The sequence below is a fragment of the Canis lupus genome, chromosome 12 (assembly GCF_003254725.2).
Source record: "Canis lupus dingo isolate Sandy chromosome 12, ASM325472v2, whole genome shotgun sequence".
Taxonomy (NCBI): domain Eukaryota; kingdom Metazoa; phylum Chordata; class Mammalia; order Carnivora; family Canidae; genus Canis; species Canis lupus.
In genome coordinates, this window is record NC_064254.1 from 7516936 (window position 1) to 7537795 (window position 20860).

A 20860-nucleotide genomic window follows, 5' to 3' on the forward strand; every position below is an offset into this window, starting at 1 on the left:
TCAGGTGGTAGGCTGTAAATGTTGGATATTGTCATACAAGCCAGAATAACAAAGCCCCCGAAGGGACTTGATGAGAAAAAGTGGTGAAAGTTCTAAGGTGAAAGAGAAAAGGTTCCACAAGGTGTGAGGGTTATGTTGAGAGGAAGCTCTTTGAGGGTAGGCTTGAGTTAGATCACAGGCATGAAAAGGAATAAAAGACAGCGAAACTCAAGCAGAGAAGAAACAGTCTCAAGAACAGATTGGTGGAGCTGTGACAGTGTGAAAGCGATGTCTCCCATCCCCATGAGGTACCTGAAAAATACAATACTGTGACAAAACAATTCTCACTCTCAAGCATTATGACACTGCCAGGGAAGGCAAGACACTGGTGAAATCAGAGTAGCACTGTGCTGTGGATGCTACCAACAAAGTCCCAAGTCCAGGTTACACGAGATCACAAGAAATCACATTAATGAACTAAAGCCCTTCTTACCTTTTTTTGGTAACTAGTATTTATTTACATGTACTTAACAAGTAATTATTTTTTCTTGCATAATATTAAGTGGTAATGGTGGTTCATTTTCTTTACCTTATTGCTACTTTAGCAGTTATTTATCTTTTTTCATCTTAGCACTGATTAAAACATAAAATGTCTTTAGGAAATGTTATGTCTTAATTTATGGTTTAATTTAATCTTTGCAGTCAAACACTGATAACATTGCATCTATTACAGAAATCAGCCTATCTATTACCACACATCAATAAGTATATTTTAAAAAAAGGACTATTCTCAAGTGAGAAGAAACCACAAAGCTAGGAAGCAATGGAGGAAGAAAAACAAATCATGAGTCCTTCACCTGGTCCAACAAGGCTTATTAGGAATGATTAGAGTTAGTTCCTTGTGTTTCAATGATGGAAAAGGCCCCATCTATCTGTTTACTTCCAGTACTTTGCAAGCTGTGTTTACTGTCTTTCACATAAAGAAAAGAAAAGAGCAACTTGCCCCTTCCAAAAACAAAGGAGGTAATAAATAAAAACAAAATAAATATAAATAAATAAATAAATAAATAAACAAACAAACTTAAAATAAATAAAAACCACAAAACAAAAAACTACACTGTAAGTAGATTTTTACCTCCAGGCTCAAAATTCTTAATAAATTACCACTCCATTATTTATGATATTTTGGATAAAACTGAAAAAAGACTAACTAGATCCCACTGTAGAGATGAGAAAATGGATACACAAAAATAGCCTAGGCAAGTCTAGAACACACCGGGGAAACAAGGCTGCCTTCCCTGGGTAGAAGGGCTCTTTCTGGGATCTCGGTTCATGGCTTCCCTCTGGGGTCCACATCAGCCTTCAAAGGAGAGAAGATGGAGAAGAAGAACAGGAAACTGAACTCAGTTCCAGCTTCATACCATGATACTGCTGGGATCTTGGGAAAGTAATTTTAATGTTCTGATAGTTCATGTTCATGTCCTTGACTTTAAAATGCAGTTAATATTTACACCAACTCCCTAGGATAGTGTTTTTAAAGATCAAACGGAAGGAAGGCCTCTTTATAAAGTACTGGCATTCTTGTTGTTTACGGACTTGAGAGAGAAGAATGATATAACTAAAATAATGACTTTTACACTTCTATCACTTGGCTATTTATGAATTTCATAAACGCATCTCCTAAAAGAGCCATATGGCATATATGTAAGAATAAACATAATTTTTTGTTCCAACTATTTTGTTTTACCCAACTGAGACAAGTAGGAGACAAGCCTCAAATGGAATCACCTCTGCTAGGCCCATGTTCCCAAACCAAAGCTTAATACCTAAACTAACTGCAATTTCAACCTCCCCCAGGAATGTAATCCTAAATTAGCCTGGAATTCTCTGGTCAGCAGTAGTGAGATGATACATTCCACAGCCCAAAGAAAGACGAGGTAATCTGCCTTTTTCCTTGTCCCTGTCTCCTTCTGCTAACAAAAGCCTTCATTTTATACAGCTCCTCTGAGGTCCTATCTGCTAGATGAGATGCTACTAGATTCATCCATTGTTGAATAAAGCCTATTAGATCTTCAAATTGACTTAGTTGAGTTTTATTTTTTATTTATTTTATTTTTATTTTTAAAAGACTTTATTTATTTATTCATGAGAGACACAGAAGGAAAAAGGCAGAGACACAGGCAGAAAGAGAAGCAGGCTCCATGCAGGGAGCCGGACCCGCGGGACTCCATTCCGGGTCTCCAGGATCATGCCTTGGGCGGAAGGCGGTGCTAAACCACTGAGTCACCGAGGCTGCCCAGAGTTTTATTTTTTAAAATAACAGGTGGCAGCAGTGGGATCTTAAGCAAAATCCTGATAACATTTGGAACAAGGAACACCGGCACGGTACCCTGTGAACCATCTTTCTTGCCATTTCTGAGGGCCATTGGGAAGTTCTTCTAGATTCTGAGCTCTGCTCTCTTTGTGTCATGCTCCTAATCTAATTGACTGTAATCTCCCTTTTGTGGGGAAACTCAGCCTAGTTTCCAGTTCTCATTTTGGTGTCTGCTAGGTTCATACTTTGCCCAGTTCAAGGTGCACATAGGCCCTTCTCTTGGCCAGTCTATAGTAACATCTCTTGGTTACTACTAATGTGTTAAGGTTCATGTATTTGTTTGTCTTATTTTGTGAAGACAAAGGCTATTGCTAGTAGAGATTTCTGAAACCAAAAAGCTGCAAAAATTGGTGGGTACAAGCAAAGCATTTAAAAGCTGTTAGAACATTCACCACCTAACTCAAAGACTCCCACATTAGGATAAGTGGTCAGTGAATGGGTTAGATTGATACTAGGTCACCCACCAACCCCAAGAAATTTTCTGTGCAATGTACACTATAAAACACCACCCAATCTCCAAACCTGCAGTATCTTCTTTTTGGGTATTAATTTGGTTCTGAGGCTCCAAAGCTTAGATAAATAGGTAAATAAATAAAAAAGAAAGATAATTTCCTTTAATTTCAAAGAGTTGAACATGCCACCTTCTGGCCCACCTGCTTATTTAATGTCTAAGAACGATGGTTTCAGAAACTGTAAGCATACACAAAAATAGCAAAATCTTACTATGTCCTGAGAGCTTGACTTGGTAACCATAATGTTGGGGGCCCCAAAATACAGCCAGAGAGAAATATGAGTTACACTCTATCTGCAGCTAGATATGGCTAGACAGAAAATGGGTTAAACACTGTCTGTTGCTAGGGTCCTAACAAACTGCTGCCAGCTCTCTGAGGAATTACAGGCAAGATCTACAATGGCCATTATGAGAAATGTTCCAATTAGGGAAGATCACTGAAGAAGTGCATTGAAAAGCAAGGGCTTGCAAATAAAACAAACAGAATGTGATGCCTATTTTAACTGGCATAAGAAGTCTCCACAAGGCTTCAAAATTCCAAAACAGCTTCATTGAAAGATTTGTTGTAGAGGCTAAAAAAAAAATAAAATAAAAATAAAGATATAAGAGGTGCCTAAAACAAAAGATAGCAAGACTGACTTAACTCCTATCACCTCTCTCTGTCCTGCTTTACTTGATACTTATTTTAGTGATCCTCTGAATTGCCTTTCCACTCTGAACAGATTATTAAACAGTTACCTTTTAAAATAAGACTACCCAAGCCTATAGGGATCCTCTTGAGGTATCTCCTTCCAAGGTCAAAGGCTCATCTAAAGCCATAGTCAAAGAATTTCCCACCCACCAGGGAGGATCTTCAAAAGTTTTTTAAATGGGTTACTTCCTGATTAATGGACTGATAAAAAGGCAGAAAATAGAATGAGAGGCCACTGTTGTGACCCTAGCTGAGCACTTTGAAAGGACTTTGAGACAAGACTGTAAACAAAGTCCATGAAGTTAGTGACCTTACAAATGCTCCTCATATCTACTCCCATAGGGGCCCCTCCTGGGTTTGATAAGATTCCAAGGGATTTTCTAGTAAACTGTTATTATTCCCATAAACACCAAAGGGAAACTAAAATTAAAATTAATAAAAAAAACTTGCTGAATTCTGGGAGATATTGGAGCTACCCTCTCTAAACCCCTCTCTGAGCCTGCAGAGGGGGATCCTGGGCAAAAGCCAGCTAAGGGTGAGAGGTTTTTTTTTTTTTAATTATTATTTATTTATGATAGTCACAGAGAGAGAGAGAGAGAGAGAGAGAGAGAGAGAGGCAGAGACATAAGCAGGCTCCATGCACCGGGAGCCCGACGTGGGATTCGATCCCGGGTCTCCAGGATCGCGCCCTGGGCCAAAGGCAGGCGCCAAACTGCTGCGCCACCCAGGGATCCCAGGGTGAGAGTTTTTATCAGAGTCATCTCTCCCAGACTTCAATCTGTAGTCCATACCACCCCTCAGTCTTCTCCCACCCCCGGTAGAGAGAGGAAAATGAAGTATCTTTTATATCTTCATTGGGGACCTCTCTTACATCTTCGAGGGGTTATTTAATACTGTCAGAAATGCTTGCTGTTTGTCCTGGCTGAAAACTGACAACATAATTAAAATAATTTTCAAGTATCTCTCTGGTTAGAAATTCAGAATGTGGTAAGAACTTTCCTTTCAGGCCTCATCCCTTAAGCTAAAGGTATCCAGAGGCAAAGAAAAACCTAAAGCTCTTGTGAAAGGATTTATGGATGAATTAGCCTATAATATCATTTAAGTTGCAATCCCACTCCTTGAAGAATTAAAATCAACTGCCCTTATCTTACAAATCTTTACAAAAGCAGAAAAACAACTTAGATCCAACTTCTTTTATAACTAGTGAGTTTTGTACCTGATTCATGGCAGTAATTTTAAAACAGAAGCTATAAGGTCTCTGTTGAGGGTGTTTATATATAGATGTGTTGTGGATTTATGGTACTTTTCTACCTCTGGATGGTATTGCCAAAATTAATTTCTGAAAGAGCTCTATTTTATTGGTATTATGAAAATGAAGTATCAACATAAATGAAATTCTGAGAAATATAACAAAAGCTAACTCGAATTTCAGGCTCACATGATCTGGGAAAATATTTGGTATTAAAACTAATTTAAAGTTTGCTGGTTTAATTAACATAGACATATCTTCATAATTGAATTATGAATTAAAAATAATGCAGACAGGGGATCTTTTGGTGGCTCAGCGGTTTAGTGCCTGCCTTTGGCCCAGGACGTGATCCTGGAGTCCCGGGATTGAGTCCCTTATCGGGCTCCCTGAATGGAGCCTGCTTCTCCCTCTGCCTGTGTCTCTGCCTTTCTCTCTCTCTCTCTCTCTCTCTGTCTCTCATGAATAAATAAATAAAATCTTAAAAAAAAATTATGCAGACATATAGCTTTTATTCTCCTGCTTACTAAAGGTCAAATGGGTTCATGTTATCTCTTACAAAGACTGTCAGCAAGAAAACTAGCTTGGGATGATGGCTGAGTTTGTCTAAGGTCTCATGAAGTTTTTGCAGGTAATCTAAACATACTTGTTAAGAACAAGTGCATTGGGGGATCCCTGCCTTTAGCCCAGGCTGTCATCCTAGAGTCCCAGGATCGAGTCCCACATCAGGGTCCCTGCATGGAGCCTGCTTCTCTCTCTGCCTATGTCTCTGCCTGTCTCTCTTTCTTTCTCTCTCTTTCATGAATAAATAAATAAAATCTCAAAAAAAAGTGATTTAAATAAATACAAATAGGATAAAAAGTTTTCCTAAGTTAAAGGTTGAATTAAGTTCCAGATTATTTCCAAAGAAGATAAAATACTAAAACATTAAGTACTAAACATAGGTCTTTCTATTTTTTGCTGCTTCTTACAGAGGAATTAACAGATAGCTGAATCTATTAGTAAACATGTTTTGTGTGTCATGCTGAGAAATATACCAGGAGAAGGCAGGTTTCTAAAAATTATAAAAAGTATTTATAAACTTGCCAAGCTACACGAAGTTCACTATTGTTTACTTCTTTATTTTTACCAGAAATTCAGTTTTTAAAGATAAAGAATTCTAACGTATAGCTAAAACTATTGGAAACATCAAGGGAAACACCTCTGTACACAAGGAAAGTAGGATGTGTATTTTCAGTAAAAGAAGGTATAAGGAATGGAAATGCTTTTGTGTTGATGGAAAAGAAAGTAGTTTTGTCCTAAAGGTAGGCTGGTAATTTCAAAATGGGAAAGAGGAAAAACAGGACAAAACTGTATAAAGTTTGGAGAAAAAAAAATTCTTGAGAAAGGAATTCTATGTGTGGTCAAGCTGGACAAGATTGAATGTTACTAAGGGATTTCAAAAAAATATCAAAGTATACTTACATAAAACTAAACTTAATTTTCTTTCATCTGCAAAAAAGACAAGTTTTTTTTGGTTTTATTGGCCTACTCTTAACAAGAAACTGTACAGCTATTTAATTTTCTGTTTTTGCCAAGTGAAGTCTCTGTCATCATGGTTAAACAGAGAACTATAGCATTGTTTCACACTGACCTATGATCCTATTCAACCAAATGTTTTAAAACATTTTGACAGGGGGATCCCTGGGTGGCTTAGCAGTTTGGTGTCTGCCTTTGGCCCAGGGCGCAATCCTGGAGTCCTGGGATCGAATCCCACGTCAGGCTCCCGGCATGGAGCCTGCTTCTCTTTCTGCCTGTGTCTCTGCCTCTCTCTCTCTATCAAAAATCAATCAATCAATCAATCAATCTTTAAAGAATAAAAAAAATTAAAAAAAATTTTTTTGACGTTTTTTTACAAGCTTTCCAAAATAAAAATAAAGTCTTTTTGATATTGAACTAACTTTGGGATTTTCTTTTTTTTTTTTTTTTTTTTTTTTTGGATTTTCTTTTTTTTTAATAAATTTATTTTTTATTGGTGTTCAACTTGCCAACATATAGAATAACACCCAAGTGCTCATCCCATGAAGTGTCCCCCTCAGTGCCCGTCACCCAGTCACCCCCACCCCCCGCCCACCTCCCTTTCCACCACTCCTAGTTTGTTTCCCAGAGTTAGGAGTCTCTCATGTTCTGTCTCCCTTTCTGATATTTCCCACTCATTTTTTCTCCTTTCCCTTTTATTCCCTTTCACTACTTTTTATATTCCTAACTTTGGGATTTTCAAGAGGATCTCTGAAACATCTAACATTTGTTCTTCTTACAAAAAGGAAGATGTTAAACTAATTAAGCATATTTGACATACTAATTTACATGAGAAGTACTGTCAATAAGTGATGCTAAACCTTCTTTATGAATATCCTTCTATGCATGTTATTAAACATAAGTGCTCAAAATTCCTAAAAGTCTGATATGTAATGTTTGTCAGTCATATTTCCAATTATTCTCTTGAAATGTTATGTCACAGAAATAACCAAATTTCTTTGTCAATTCCATTATAATGAGCTCTCAAATAGTTAACAATCTGCCTTTTTTTTTTTTTTAATTTTTATTTATGATAGTCACAGAGAGAGAGAGAGAGAGAGGCAGAGACACAGGCAGAGGGAAAAGCAGGCTCCATGCACCGGGAGCCTGATGTGGGATTCGATCCCAGGTCTCCAGGATCGCGCCCTGGGCCAAAGGCAGGCGCCAAACTGCTGCGCCACCCAGGGATCCTCTGCCTTTTTTTTTTAAGTAAGCACTACACCCAAGGTGGGGCTTGAACTCATGACCTGGAGATCAAGAGTCACAAGCTCTACTGACTAAGACAGCGAGGTGTCCCTAACAATGGGAATGTGTAAGTCTTTTGTCATTTACAGGCAGTTATTGTTTAACTCTAATGATTTCTTTGCAAAAGTGTTCTTATAAAAGTATTCACCTTCAAGGAAATTCAAGAAGAGGACTCTTGACAAGTACAAGTTTCTGACAACTTTAAGATCATAAAAGTGAACTGGGAAAAAATTTAGGAAGTTTGGCAAGTAAGAAGTTTAGCAGCTAAACTTTAGGGACTTGAACTTTGAATACACACATCTTAGAATTGAGAAAGGCTCCACCTGGCATCTGGTCCTATGCCAATGTTGAAGACCTCCAAATCAAACTGACTAAGAAGAGAAGTAGCTGACATTGAGTTAGATTGCCTCCTCCCAAGATGCTGGATCAAGACTTCAAACTTGGGGATCCCTGGGTGGCGCAGCGGTTTGGCGCCTGCCTTTGGCCCGGGGCGCGATCCTGGAGACCCGGGATCGAGTCCCACGTCGGGCTCCCGGTGCATGGAGCCTGCTTCTCCCTCTGCCTGTGTCTCTGCCTCTCTCTCTCTCTCTGTGACTATCATGAATAAATAAATAAATAAAATAATAAAAAAAAAAAAAAAAAAAGACTTCAAACTTTAACTAAATATGAAGCCCTCTCTCATTCCTTTACTCTGGCATTGGCCTGGAAAGTTAATGCCATTATCCATAGTTCCCAAGCCATTGCTAAGGGAGATAACCTTTCAGACTGCTGTACTGGTCATCAAGAATTCCAATCTATCCAGGATGCTGGCAACACCCTGGTCTACTTCCCTGTCTCTAGTTAACAACTCGAAACACTGGGGAACTTGAGACTGGGCTCTATGCAATGAGAGGTACACAAGGGACAACCAGAATAAAACCACTTATGTGGTCTATAGACCCTTAAAATTGTACTGGCCTCCATGGCTGTCAACTTTCCAGTCCTGAGTCACAGATTCAGATGGGAATTACCAGGAAACATTCATGATTCAGGATTTGCTTCCTTTGGCAGGGCCTCACTTCTCTGGTCAGGAGTGAGTACAAACTAGGCTATGATCAGGAACCTTTCCTTAACTCTTAATAGTACAACAGAATCTGCTGCTAATGTAACAGCTGCCTAGTGAAAATCCTGAAATTCTCTGGCCAAAGTTGCCTGGGACAATAGGATAGCTCTTGATGAACTTTTCGCAGAACAAGGAGATGTCTGTGCTGTGTATCCAGTATCACCTGCTACACCTGGATTAACACTTCTGGGGAGTTGAAACTCAATTACATAAGATCACTGCACAAGCCACTTGATTTTTAAAAAGTGACTCCATCAGTGGGGTCTTTCTTTTGACTTACTTAATTTTGATTGGTTTGAGTCTTGGGGAACACACGTCTAGAGTGCACTCCAGACACTAGGAATTATCCTGCTTATAAAAATCATAGTAATCTCCCTGGTGCGCTGTATTCTCTCAAAAGCTTTAAATACATGTTCTCAGCCATTAACTACCAAGCAAATGATCTCCCTAAGGCAGGAATATTAGAAAACAAAAGAGAAGAATGACTGACTCAAAAATCATAAACCTTAAATTGTGACCTGTGAATAATAACCACAGAGATTAACCAAAAAACAGCATGGCCTGAGTAGCAGCTGCAAGTAGCACTTAAATTTTGGTTACATTTCAGTTAAGCTGAGAGTCCGATCAAAAGGGGGTAAAAGATGACACAAGAGGCCCAAGATGGAGTCACTTATGTTAAGCCCATATCCCCAAACCAAAACTTAATACTGAACCTAACTGCAATTTCAAGCTCCCCCAGGAATGGAAATTGTAATGGGTCAGTCTAAAATTCCCTGGTTGGCAGTAGAGGTAACCTGCCTGATACATCCCTTTTATCTCCCAAAGAAAGATGAGATAGTCCACTTTTTCCTTGTCCCTGCCCTCTTCTGCTGACAAAAGCCTTCCATTTTGTATAGCTCCTCTGAACTCCTTTTCTATTTGCTAGATGGGATGTTGCTTGATTCATGAATCATTGAATGAAGTCTATTAGATCTTCAAATTGACTTGGCTGAATTTTGTCTTTTTAACAGTATACACACATGCACACAATGTTTAAAAAATATATCTTAATATATGTACATTTATAAAGTATACACAAAATTATGATAACTATGTTGTGACATATATATCATATAAATTCTTTAAAAAAATTGTTGGTAAACAAATAAACCAGAGCCAATGTGCACTTTGCTCATTAAATTAAATTAGATTGCCTTTTGCTCATGAAATTAAATTTAAATTCTCAACTTGATTTTATTCACAAAGTAAAATTGTGCCACTGCATATAAAGAATTATGTGATGATACAAAACACTGTGAGGAATTGACAAATTGTGTTTGTAGGTGTCTTTTAACCTAAGATAATTCTCATCTAGAATTTAATCTTAAAAAACAATGAGAAGCTTCTGCATTTTTAACCCTTAAAAAATTGTTCAGTTTGTAGACAAAACTTCCAGAGTTTAAAACAACAAAGCATGTTGTGACCTAACAATCACTATGAATAAAGGGTATTTATCAACAATTCCAATGAGTGAAAATGTTCCTTTCTCTGGCACTCTGGAGGAGCCATGTTTAAGGAGGAAGAATTATTTATGCCTACAGAGAACTGTAACGGGCAGTTCCAACATAACACATCACAGTAGGATGGATACACAAGCTACCATAAAGGTGTTACCTGGTTTTGACTTACTCTGCTCTGACTTCCAAGACCATACCAAAGCCTTGAAAACAGCAGGGGCTTTTGGTTTTTTAATTATTACTGAGAGTCAATGGCAATAGAGCTGTGTTGATAGGGTCTTCAGGCAGGAATACTGAGGCTCTGCTGAAAATGAGCTCTCACCAACTGCCAATACTAGTGATGTCAACGTACTTCCATGTTTTCTCCCTCCTTTTAAGTGTTTATAGTAATTTAGTGATTTCAATTATTACCACGTTTATTTTGGAATAACAAAATAACAGTAGGAAGCTCCTATCACAATGCATTGCAAAGACAAGTTTCCAGAGGGGAAACAATCTAATCAGTTTTGCTACCAACCATAGCTGTCAGTATACTGAAATCAAATTAACCACAGAAATAGCAGGGAGAGGGTGGAGTGTGTGTGGGGCAAAGAGCAGGGTTAAGGGGAGATGGGCACTGAACCAAGAACAGCCCCAGCCAGAGGGAAAGCTCTTTGCAGTCTGATCATGCAACAAAACAAGGAAATTTGTTTTAGTGTTTTTAACTTCAATTAGTCACATTAATTAATGCTAAAAACAATGTTAACAGTATATTATTTTCATCTAGTTAAATAAAGGATTATACACATTTGAGTAAATTACACAGCATTAAACATTTAAATAACTTGAAATGAAGCCATTACTGTCATTCAAACAAGTTTCTACAGCTAAAGGCTGAATGTTAAGTATGAACTGATTTGGCATTACAAGAATATAAATCCTTTATCTTTTTAGTGAGAAGAACAAATGAAGAGATTTGACGACTTCTGATTTGAGTAAGTGGTTTGCAGTAGCACAGCGCCCTCCAGTGGTCAGAAGCTCAAAATGCAATTTTCAAAGGATGAAGTGTAGCAGCAAATCTTTCCATCTTGAATGGTGATGATATAACGTTAGCTCCTTTTATTATTATTTTTGAAGACAATGGCTTATCTCACCACATATTTTCAATATCAGACCATCTTTCCATTGCCAATTTCCCTCACTGACCTTACAGATTTTTACTCAAATCTAAATTGCTCCAAAAAAAAATGTTCTGGAGAGGGGTGCCTGGGTGGCTCAGTTGGTTGAGCACTCTATTTTTTTTACTTCAGCTCAGTTCATGATTTCAGAGTCATGGGATCAAGCCCCATGTGGGGCTCTGTGCTCAGTGGGGAATCTACTTGAGAATCTCTCCCTCTGCCCTTCCCTCTGCTCATGTGCATTTTCTCTATAAAATAAATAAATCAATGAAGGAGGAGGAGGAGGAGGAAGAGGAAAAAGAAAGAGAAAGAAAGAAAGAAAGAAAGAAAGAAAGAAAGAAAGAAAGAAAGCAAGCAGAAATAAAGAAGAAAGAAAGGAGGAAATAATAATATTCTGGAGAGTTAAAAAAAAATCAAAGTAAAACAAAACCAAACCTTACACAGACACAGTTACAACAATGAGTGAATTATTTTCTATAAGCCTAGAAAAACAGCTGGAATGTCAGCACTACAGTGGTATTAACTATTTTTTTATGTGTTAAAATCTAACCTAGAGTGAGATTTTATAAAAATCATGGAACTGTTGTACAAAACAATGAGTACAAAGAGCAACTTCAAAATTATAGAAATATCTTATACTATTTTTTTCTGGATATGAACAATTGCTTTTAAATAACGGTTTAAAAGATTCTTCCTATGTACATTATTTTTTCATTATCACAACTCCTATTAAAATGGATCCAAAGTTAAGAGCTCCAAATATTATTCTAAAGAAGCAGGGAAAGCTATTTACCCTTAAAGGTTATCAAAAAAGCTCCCTTAGGCCAACCTATAATACTTCCATTCCTGAAAGTACACTGATTTCCCATATGAAAGAGATAATTTGAGCTATATTAACAAGTGAAAATAGAGTTAAGTGATTATAATATTCCTGGTTTTCTACTCTATAAACTGCAAGGTATGGAAAGCACTGCCCCAGACCCTACAGCAAATAGTTACTAGGCAGAGTAAAGTAATTATTTTCCAAAGAATGATAATCATTTATTTTTTTTCTTCTTCTGCCTACCCAAAAAGCAGAAAAGTTAAACATGTTTTTGAAAAGATCATTCATTTCATTGGAACCTATAAAGCAACTCCATAGTGGATTTTGACTCCACCACTGCAGAGCAACTGAGGCAAAAATACATCTCTGTGCCTCAATTTCTTCCTCTGTGAAATGGAGATAATTATTCTCATTTCATGGGAACACTGTGAGGATTCTATGTAATGATGCAAGTAAAATACTTGCCCTGGTGCCTGCACTCACATAGGAGATCCTCAAAAAATGCTGGTTTTCTTATACTCATCCTTACTAATGAAAGAATGCAAAAGACCTATCCTCCCTATAAGGAGGACTGGAACCAGAGTAAGAAGAGACGGAGGCACATGGATAAATCAATAAAACCCACTTAGAATTTCATCCATGAAAATTCTGTCCTCTTCTACCATCATACATGAGAAGACCCAAAGATGATTCTAGAAGCAAAAACACTGAATTTTGGGGAGGGCAGGCAAGGGAACAGAACTAACATGTTCTGTGTGTCATATGCTATCATTGCACCAAGTTTTCTATACATTATCTTATATTTAAGGCATCACAAGTGTCTATCCAGCAGAATTATGAATGTGATGGGAATCAATGGTGCTGGATTACTTTTGTCCAAGTAAGACTGCAGGACCAGGCCCAATCAATCACCTGGCCGGTAGATATGGAGGTGGTCAGACAGTAAAGAGGAGGAGCAATCATAGAGACCCTTGGGGACAATGGCTGAAAGACAGGGATGTACTCATGAATAAGAATGTCTTACTTATCCCAGCTTAATTACTTTCATCTGTTTTTCTCTTTATAGTTAAGTATTTAAAGTAGTGAGGTGGTGGGAAATGGCACAGGAGTCATACCGAAATCTTTTTCTGGGGAAGATGGGCACATGTGTAGTCTGAACATGCATTTTCAGAATAACATAGACCATTTGCAAAGCAGGCTCTCTTGCCTTGTGTGACCATGAAAACAAAGCAGTTGAACAAGTTGATGTGAAAGTTACCTAGGCTGTGCTTTATCAATAGAAAGAAGAGGAAAAAATGCTTGTGGCAAACAAGCAGACCTCATTTTCAAACTGACCTCATGTGACTGAAGTAAAAAAAAGGCATCATTCTAAAAATGTCATTGCCTTGATTCTTTTGTTGCAATTCTCACTTTTTTTCTTTTTAAAGATTTTATTAACTTATTTGACAGAAAGAGAGAGAGAGAGTACAGGCAGAGGCAGAGGGAGGAGGCTCCTTACTGAGAAGGGTGCCCGACGTGGGGCTCAATCCCAGGACCCTGGGATCATGACCTAAGCCAAAGGCCAGATGCTTAACCGACTGAGCCACTTTGGTGCCTAGCAATTCTTACTTTTTAATGGATATTTTAAATAACATTAAAGGAAGCATAAGATTTGGAAGGCATCTAGGTAGCGCAGTCATCTGGGCCTCCAACTCTTGATTTCAGCTTAGGCTGTGAGATTGAACCCCACATCAGGCTCCATCCTGCTCCACATTCAGTACGAAGTCCGAAGTCCGCTTAAGTTTCTCTCTCCCTCTGGCCACCCTCTCACGTGCTCTCTCTCAAAAATAAATAAATGCATCTTAAAAAAAAATAATAAAGGAGGTGTAAGATCTCTTATGTTTATCAAAAAGGGCATGAGTTTTAAAATGTGGAGAAACATTTTCTTTTAGAAGATGCTAATCAGCTTCAGGAAAATGAGAGGGTAAAAGGGAGAAAGGGCTCAAGGGACAATTTTTAAAATTCGGACTTTAGGCTAATGGTCACGCCAATTAAAATGCAAATGGTGAGGTTTCTGGCTTTTGCCAGCTTGCCAAGTACCCTGATGACTTACTAGCAGCAATGGCCAATCTGCCTTCTCTTGCTGTGTCTGAGTCCTACACAAGGCCCTAAAATCAAGAGAGAGCTGATGCCAGATCCCAAAGTGGGCCTAGTGACACAAACACACACACCAAGATCCACCTTGAGGGCTAAAACTTTCAACCAGGGCAGCAAAGGGACCACATGTCCTCCCCCATACTCCCATCCATCCACGCAGGAAATACCTTTTTCTCAAAAGGGAAAGCTCACAATACAGAGCTAGGACCATCTAGTGAGCACATGACAGATGGGTCTGGATGCATAAGGTAAAAGATGGAATTGGTTTTGGTGACTCTCTGAATATTCATAGAATCTATAAAAGTCCAATCCTTTTAAGATGCAGTCTGTTAGAAATGAATATATAACTGTACTAAATAAAAACACTGTACTTCTCAAAATGTACACACAGAGAACTTTTCCCAACCTCCCATTGCTGTCACATATAATTTCTGGATCAAGAATTATTATCTGAACTTTATATTGATCTGTGATTTATATTCTCTAATGTAGGTCCAAGAATATGCTGTCCTTTTTTTCTTCAAATTACATTCCCTCTTTTATCATTTCACTCATCACCAAAGATGCCATATTCAGTAAGATATCTCCTAAGTATAGTGACAGAACTGGCTAGCTCTTCCAACTGAGCAGGATTCTGGACCCCACACATGGCAGCAGAGTGGGGGTCCCATTCTTCAGGTTTCTCAGTTCATTATATGAGAAGAAAGAGGGAGAGAAAGGGGGGGGTAGGGGACAGGAAAGGAATGAAGTATTCAGTAAGAACTTCCATTGAAACAGATGACTACTCCTTACAACTAGACCTATTAAAATGAAAATCATCATGTTCTAAACCTTGTTGCTACAAAACTCCCGCCAACTAGCTGAGCAGCTATTGCAGCAAGCAAAGGTTTCAGATCTACCTATTTTCTCAAATCCCAGGCAGGGCTAAAGGTATTTTTCCAAGTCTTAATTAAACAAGCTTGGCTAGAGCCGAACTACAAGCAAACAACCAAGGTAGCAACAGCCAGGTATACAGAAAGAGGCATTCAGTGAGAATAACATGGGTTAGGTATGCTAAAAACAAATGGATTTAAAGCTGAGGTGTCCCTTGGTCTTAACACTACTATGTTTGAGTTTTGTTATCTTTACAAAAACACTTTACTTTCATATTAATAAAAATCTTTACTGAGCTCAACATTTGAGTGATTCCCAGAGAAGCATCAGAGACAAAAGTCTGATCATTTATAAAAGTGGTTCACTGTATGAATTTGACTAAGGCACTTGTCTGTAATATCTAAAACCAAATCCAACCTATCCCAGTGCTTTCCTTGGTGTGGGCTTTCCAGGGCCCGTATGAAGTATCAAGGATCACACCACAATACCAGAGCTAGTCTGTCATCCGCATTCCATATTCATGGAGAAGAGAATGCTATTATGCATGCTTCTAACAGCAGACTGTGCTAAATAGATATATGTTAACATAAGCTGAATTTCTGTCACTATTTAGAGGCACATACGTATTTCAAAATTTGTATGGTTCTATTTTGTTCTGTTATCTAATACTGAAAAATACAGGGCAGAAAGTAAACCTGAAGGGGTTGGAAGGGGGCACGCTGGCTTTTAAATGCTTTGGCTGGGAAGTGCCATACACCCCTTCTGCCCAGAGCCCACTGGCCTGAACTAGTCACATAGCCCAAGCCTCACAGCAATAGAGGCTGAGTCGCATAAGGGACATAGAAAATAGCTGATGGGCACCACTGCTTCTGCACATCATCCATTTAAAAATTTTTTTTATTCTAAAAATCAAGAAGCCCCTCATCATTCCTCTTGTGAGTTTCACTCTCCATAAGAAGGATACAATGTGCATTTCGTTTGGTAATTCACCCGTTATTGATATTGGGCCAGTTCTCGGTTCCATGTTGATTTTCTCAAAAAATTACATCCGAAACCGATGGGGCCCAAAGGACATAAATTCTACACAACAAAAACCTGTACAATCAAGTTAAATTCCCACACGTTTTTCTCCAATCCAATTATGTACCATATATTTTTTTAAAAAACACAAAACACATTAATGAATGATCTAGCACATTTGGAATCTTAAAACAATGCCTGTCAGCAACGGCTAGAGGTTCAGTTTTTACACTTGGCCTTCTGCCGAGCCTGTTTTCTGTCAGCTTTCTTATTTTCTTTTTAATTTTGCTAAGTGAACACTATTTTGACAAGGGGTTAAGCAATACACAAAAAGCAGAGAAAAAATATTAACAAATTAAGCACTTTTGTCTCATCCTCCTTGGAACACTGTGCCAAGTACTGCCCATTCCACACTGCAGGCTCAGAAAGCACTACGCATGGGGACCGTCTGCTCTGCATGCAGCTCACAAATCACTTTGACTGTGATCACACGCATTTATCTTTATTTTTAAAATCTCCTCATTGTTGCCAATGGCACTTGAACATTATTATTACTAATCCAGCTACTCCTAATAATAGTGTTTAAGTAACTTGTCATCTTGGGAACTTTATAGACAATAGCTAATTAATTGTCAAGCATTTAATGTAACAGGATTCTAATCTCCAACCTCTGAAGCGGGGCATTTATTTGTTATAATGGTAAAACTTTTGTTTGAATTGCTTATTTATGCAATATATATTCTCTATCACCTCGATTCTAATTTTTATATCTAGTTTGTAAGTAAAATAAAGAAATGCATGCTGAAAGACACACAGTATACTTCACAAACAGTAATGAATCTCTTGTGACTTCTTTTATTCACACTACAATAGATTCTATATTGCCATGCAGAGAAAAACAAAACAAAACACCATAGATTATTTCCCTTGTTTGCAAGATATGCTCACAGTGTTCTGATAGGAACAAGAATGTGAAGGTGCAGCTCCCTATGTTTTAGGAGTATGAGTAAATACAATATTCTGTTGACATCTTGTTCCTGCTTTCAAACAACCAGGTATGTTACATATGAACTGTCATAACAGCTAAATAAGTTTCCTGTCTAAGTGTGCCCATGTTCTTTCCAGAGATCTCATCTTAAGCTGAGCTCCCTTAGTTGAACACTGTGGCAACAATTTCTTAACTTGGAACAGTCATTTCAAATCAGTATTTTAAAGGTATAAACAGCACCACTTTTATCTGGTAACCTTCCCCTCACACATACCATACATACTTTCCATGTGACAATGCAAATGGTCTGAATCCTGTAGAAAACAGAAAGGTGTCAAAGAAAGAGAGATAGAATCCCTTTTTCAGACCCTTAATGAGGTCTCCAGAGCCAAAGGCAAACCAATAACAAATTGTACTGTCCACATATTGAGAAAAAAAAAAAAGGGCAAAGGGAGGGGTGGTGAGCTTGTCATGTGAAATTAATTGAACTTAGCCATGCCAAGAAAACACTGGTAATAAACCCTCCCCATCTAAATTAAGGTTTTTATACCATGAAAAAAAATTAAAAATTTATGGCAGTAATTTCATCTGGGTTTTTCAAGAAGTGCTTGCTGATTTTCTTGTACTCAGTAGAAAAATCCCCAAGGAGCAATGCAGACTACAATAAGGCAGACTTCTAAAAAGATACCATTTAATTTCTCACTCCTCTCCTTGCACTATTACCACACTTCCCACTTTTCTCTAACTCAATATTAACTCTCTCAATACAATTCTCTTCCACAAGCTCTCAGCAACATCTCACAGGGCAGGGGAGCCATGCTCAATCTGTATGTGCCCATCCACTGCTCTTGGCAAGAGAAGTGCAAACGAAGAGAACCAGAGGCTCCAGAAGCAAAGGCATTTGTCTTTGGCTTTCCTTTATGACACCCAGCCATCTTAATGAAAGGCACCAAAAGTCATGACAGTTTCAAAACAACTCCAAAACAACTCTATCACTCAACACCTTTAATGCTGATGACAAGAACTGATGAATGACTTCTGGGGTGGAGGGACCACACGTGGAACCATGGTTCCCAGCCTGGGATGACAGGTGGTGGGGGCAGGTACACAGACCAGGCACAGTTATGCGCTGGGGTTTGGCAAATCCCTGTGGACTCCAAGCACTACCTGGAAACCAACTGTATAATGTATGAAGACAGAGACATGGTATTCATTTTCTCATATCCATAGACACCGTTGTGATGATTACTATAGAAATTTTTTTAAAAAGGGAACTACATTCATAGTAGCTTTTTGTTATTTTCTCAGTTAATGGACACTATAGGTAAAATAGGTAACTTAAAACCCAAAAATAGTTTTCGCATTGACGAAGACAGGGTACAGTCGATGCGAATGTGCGAATTTTCAGGGCTCTACATTCAGGCACACGGTAAGCACTCAATATTTGTTCACTGCGGGTGTGAGCATATTTTCCATCTGCCCTTCTGTAACTATTTTTTTTTCTTTGATTCCAGCACCTGACAGTCTACTTCATCAATCATCCCATCTGCTGATGTGCACACAATAGTACCAGTTCTTAAGTTATGGTTTGGTGACTCCTACGGGTCCCAGAATCTCTCAAGAGGTGTATGAGGTCAAACTTTTTTAATTCTAAGAAGTTATTTGCCTTCCAGTACGTACGATTGAGCTTGCCACAGGCTACGTGATCTGTGAAATCACAACAGGCTGAATGAGAAACAGATATGAGAATCCAGAGGTCTTCTACTTATCATAACAAACACTAAGATTTGCAAGGCCACTCTCCTTGCTAAATTTATTTTGTTTTGGAAAATACATAGCTATTTTTCATTAAAAATATTACTTATGTCGACATGTAATAGGCTTATTATCACTGCATTTTAAAATTAATAAATAAATACTAGTAGATGTACCCTACATAAACAGAAACTCTTTGCGGTCCTTAATAATTTTGAAGAGTATAAAGGACTCCTAGACACCCAAGTTTTGTGAACTACTGTTACAGACATAGCAACGTTCTAGTGTCAGTGCAAAGCGTGGTTTCTGTTCTCAGAATAACTGCCGATCCTCAGAGGTATACAAGTAAATGCTGGGCACCTACCTGGTAGGCATGAAGAGGGCATTCAAATATTGCACTGGATGGCTGGACTAGCTTACCTCCATGGTCCCTTCTCACATGTGATTCTCTAATTCTATCTTGGAGGGAACCTAAGGAAGCTTCCTTCCAAAGTTGTGGCCACTGACATGGAATATGCATAATACTTAATGTACCTTCATTTTCCTACCCACAAAACAATATGAGCATGTTAATGGGCAAATTAATATTTTTCCATGGTTGTATGGTCTTCATGTCACTACAATATTTCCAAATTTTGGAAGCAAGGTGACTTTTATTATTTTGTTTATTGGCTTCTTTTTATAAGAAAAGCTCTCTTTTCCATGTTTAGCCTCCCACAGCTTTCAAATCACACAGTGCAGTACCATTCAATCAGAAGAATATGGACATTCACTACATTCTCCAAAAAATGTCCTTATAGTCAAAGAGTAAGGTCAATAGCAAGGCAAACAAAGATTCTGTTGACATAAATTCTTCAGGTAAATAAATTCATGCCAAACCTGTGGAGACTAGTGGGATACCTTAATCTTCTGCACAGGTCTTGCTCTTGCATGGCATGGCTTACCCTTAATGTGCACAGTGTGCCCACTGAAACCAGTAAGTTATTTAGAATATATGGTGTCAGATCAATGAAGGAAAAGAACTATAAGAAAATGATTATACTTGTGTAATTCAATTCGATTCAATAAACACTAACTGAGTGCCTGCTATGTTCTCATCATTATTCTAGGTGATCATGAAGAGAAGATAAATGAGACATAAGCCCTACTATCAAGGAGCTCACACTGTGAAAGGGAAAACAGGTAAATCACTGTAACACAATATGATGAGTGACATAAAAGTAGGCGTTTAACACTATGGAAACACAGATGAGCAAGCAAATTCATTCCGTCTGATGGGAACAGAGTAAAATAGACATTACATATGTAAAGGGAAGGGTGAGAGGGAGAAGTTTATGCCTAACTCATAATCTCACCATCTCCTGAAGATCCTTCCACATCTCATGTCTATTCCTCTACTCTCCACAGCTGCTATTTCAAACCTCCTCTATTCCTTTCAGTCTCCTACAGCCCTACCCTCAGCAGCTGTTCTCACTACCTTCTATGGTAAATAGGAAGAGGCACCAGCCTCTAGTTACCCAACCCACACCCAGGCTTGCTGCCCCTCTAGAAGGAGGCCAAGGCCAATCTTGCCAGTAAGACTACAGCCCATCTTTTCTCCCTTCTCAGGAGCCTCTGCTCTCCACCCTGTCCCTCTGCCTTCTCCCTTCACTCCTGATTCCTTATCATCAACATGTAAATATGCTTACCCCGCATCGCTCACAAGAGAAGACTCTGTTTCTTTCAATGTCCCATGAGTCCCAGGGCCAGGAGGGAGGGGAGGCAACTATTCCCCATTACTATCCTACACCCACCTCTTCCTCATTTGCCTACAAATCTCTCTGCTCTTTCAAAGCTCAGGGCCACCTCCCACCCACGCTGCCACAGTTGTCTGCCAACTTCACACTTGCTCCACCAACTGGAAACTT

At 38.5% G+C, this 20860-nt stretch overlaps 1 protein-coding gene and 1 long non-coding RNA gene across 7 annotated transcripts in view; one reads left to right on the top strand and one right to left on the bottom strand.

Annotated features, from left to right (window-relative positions):
- BTBD9 (BTB domain containing 9) overlaps positions 1 to 20860 on the bottom strand; it is a 409006-nt gene that overhangs the window by 269509 nt on the left and 118637 nt on the right. The window lies entirely within an intron of this gene.
- On the top strand, positions 280 to 18931 carry LOC125752292 (uncharacterized). The gene is made up of 3 exons (XR_007401435.1): positions 280 to 481; positions 11135 to 11175; positions 18713 to 18931. It is a non-coding gene; the product is annotated as an uncharacterized LOC125752292 (long non-coding RNA).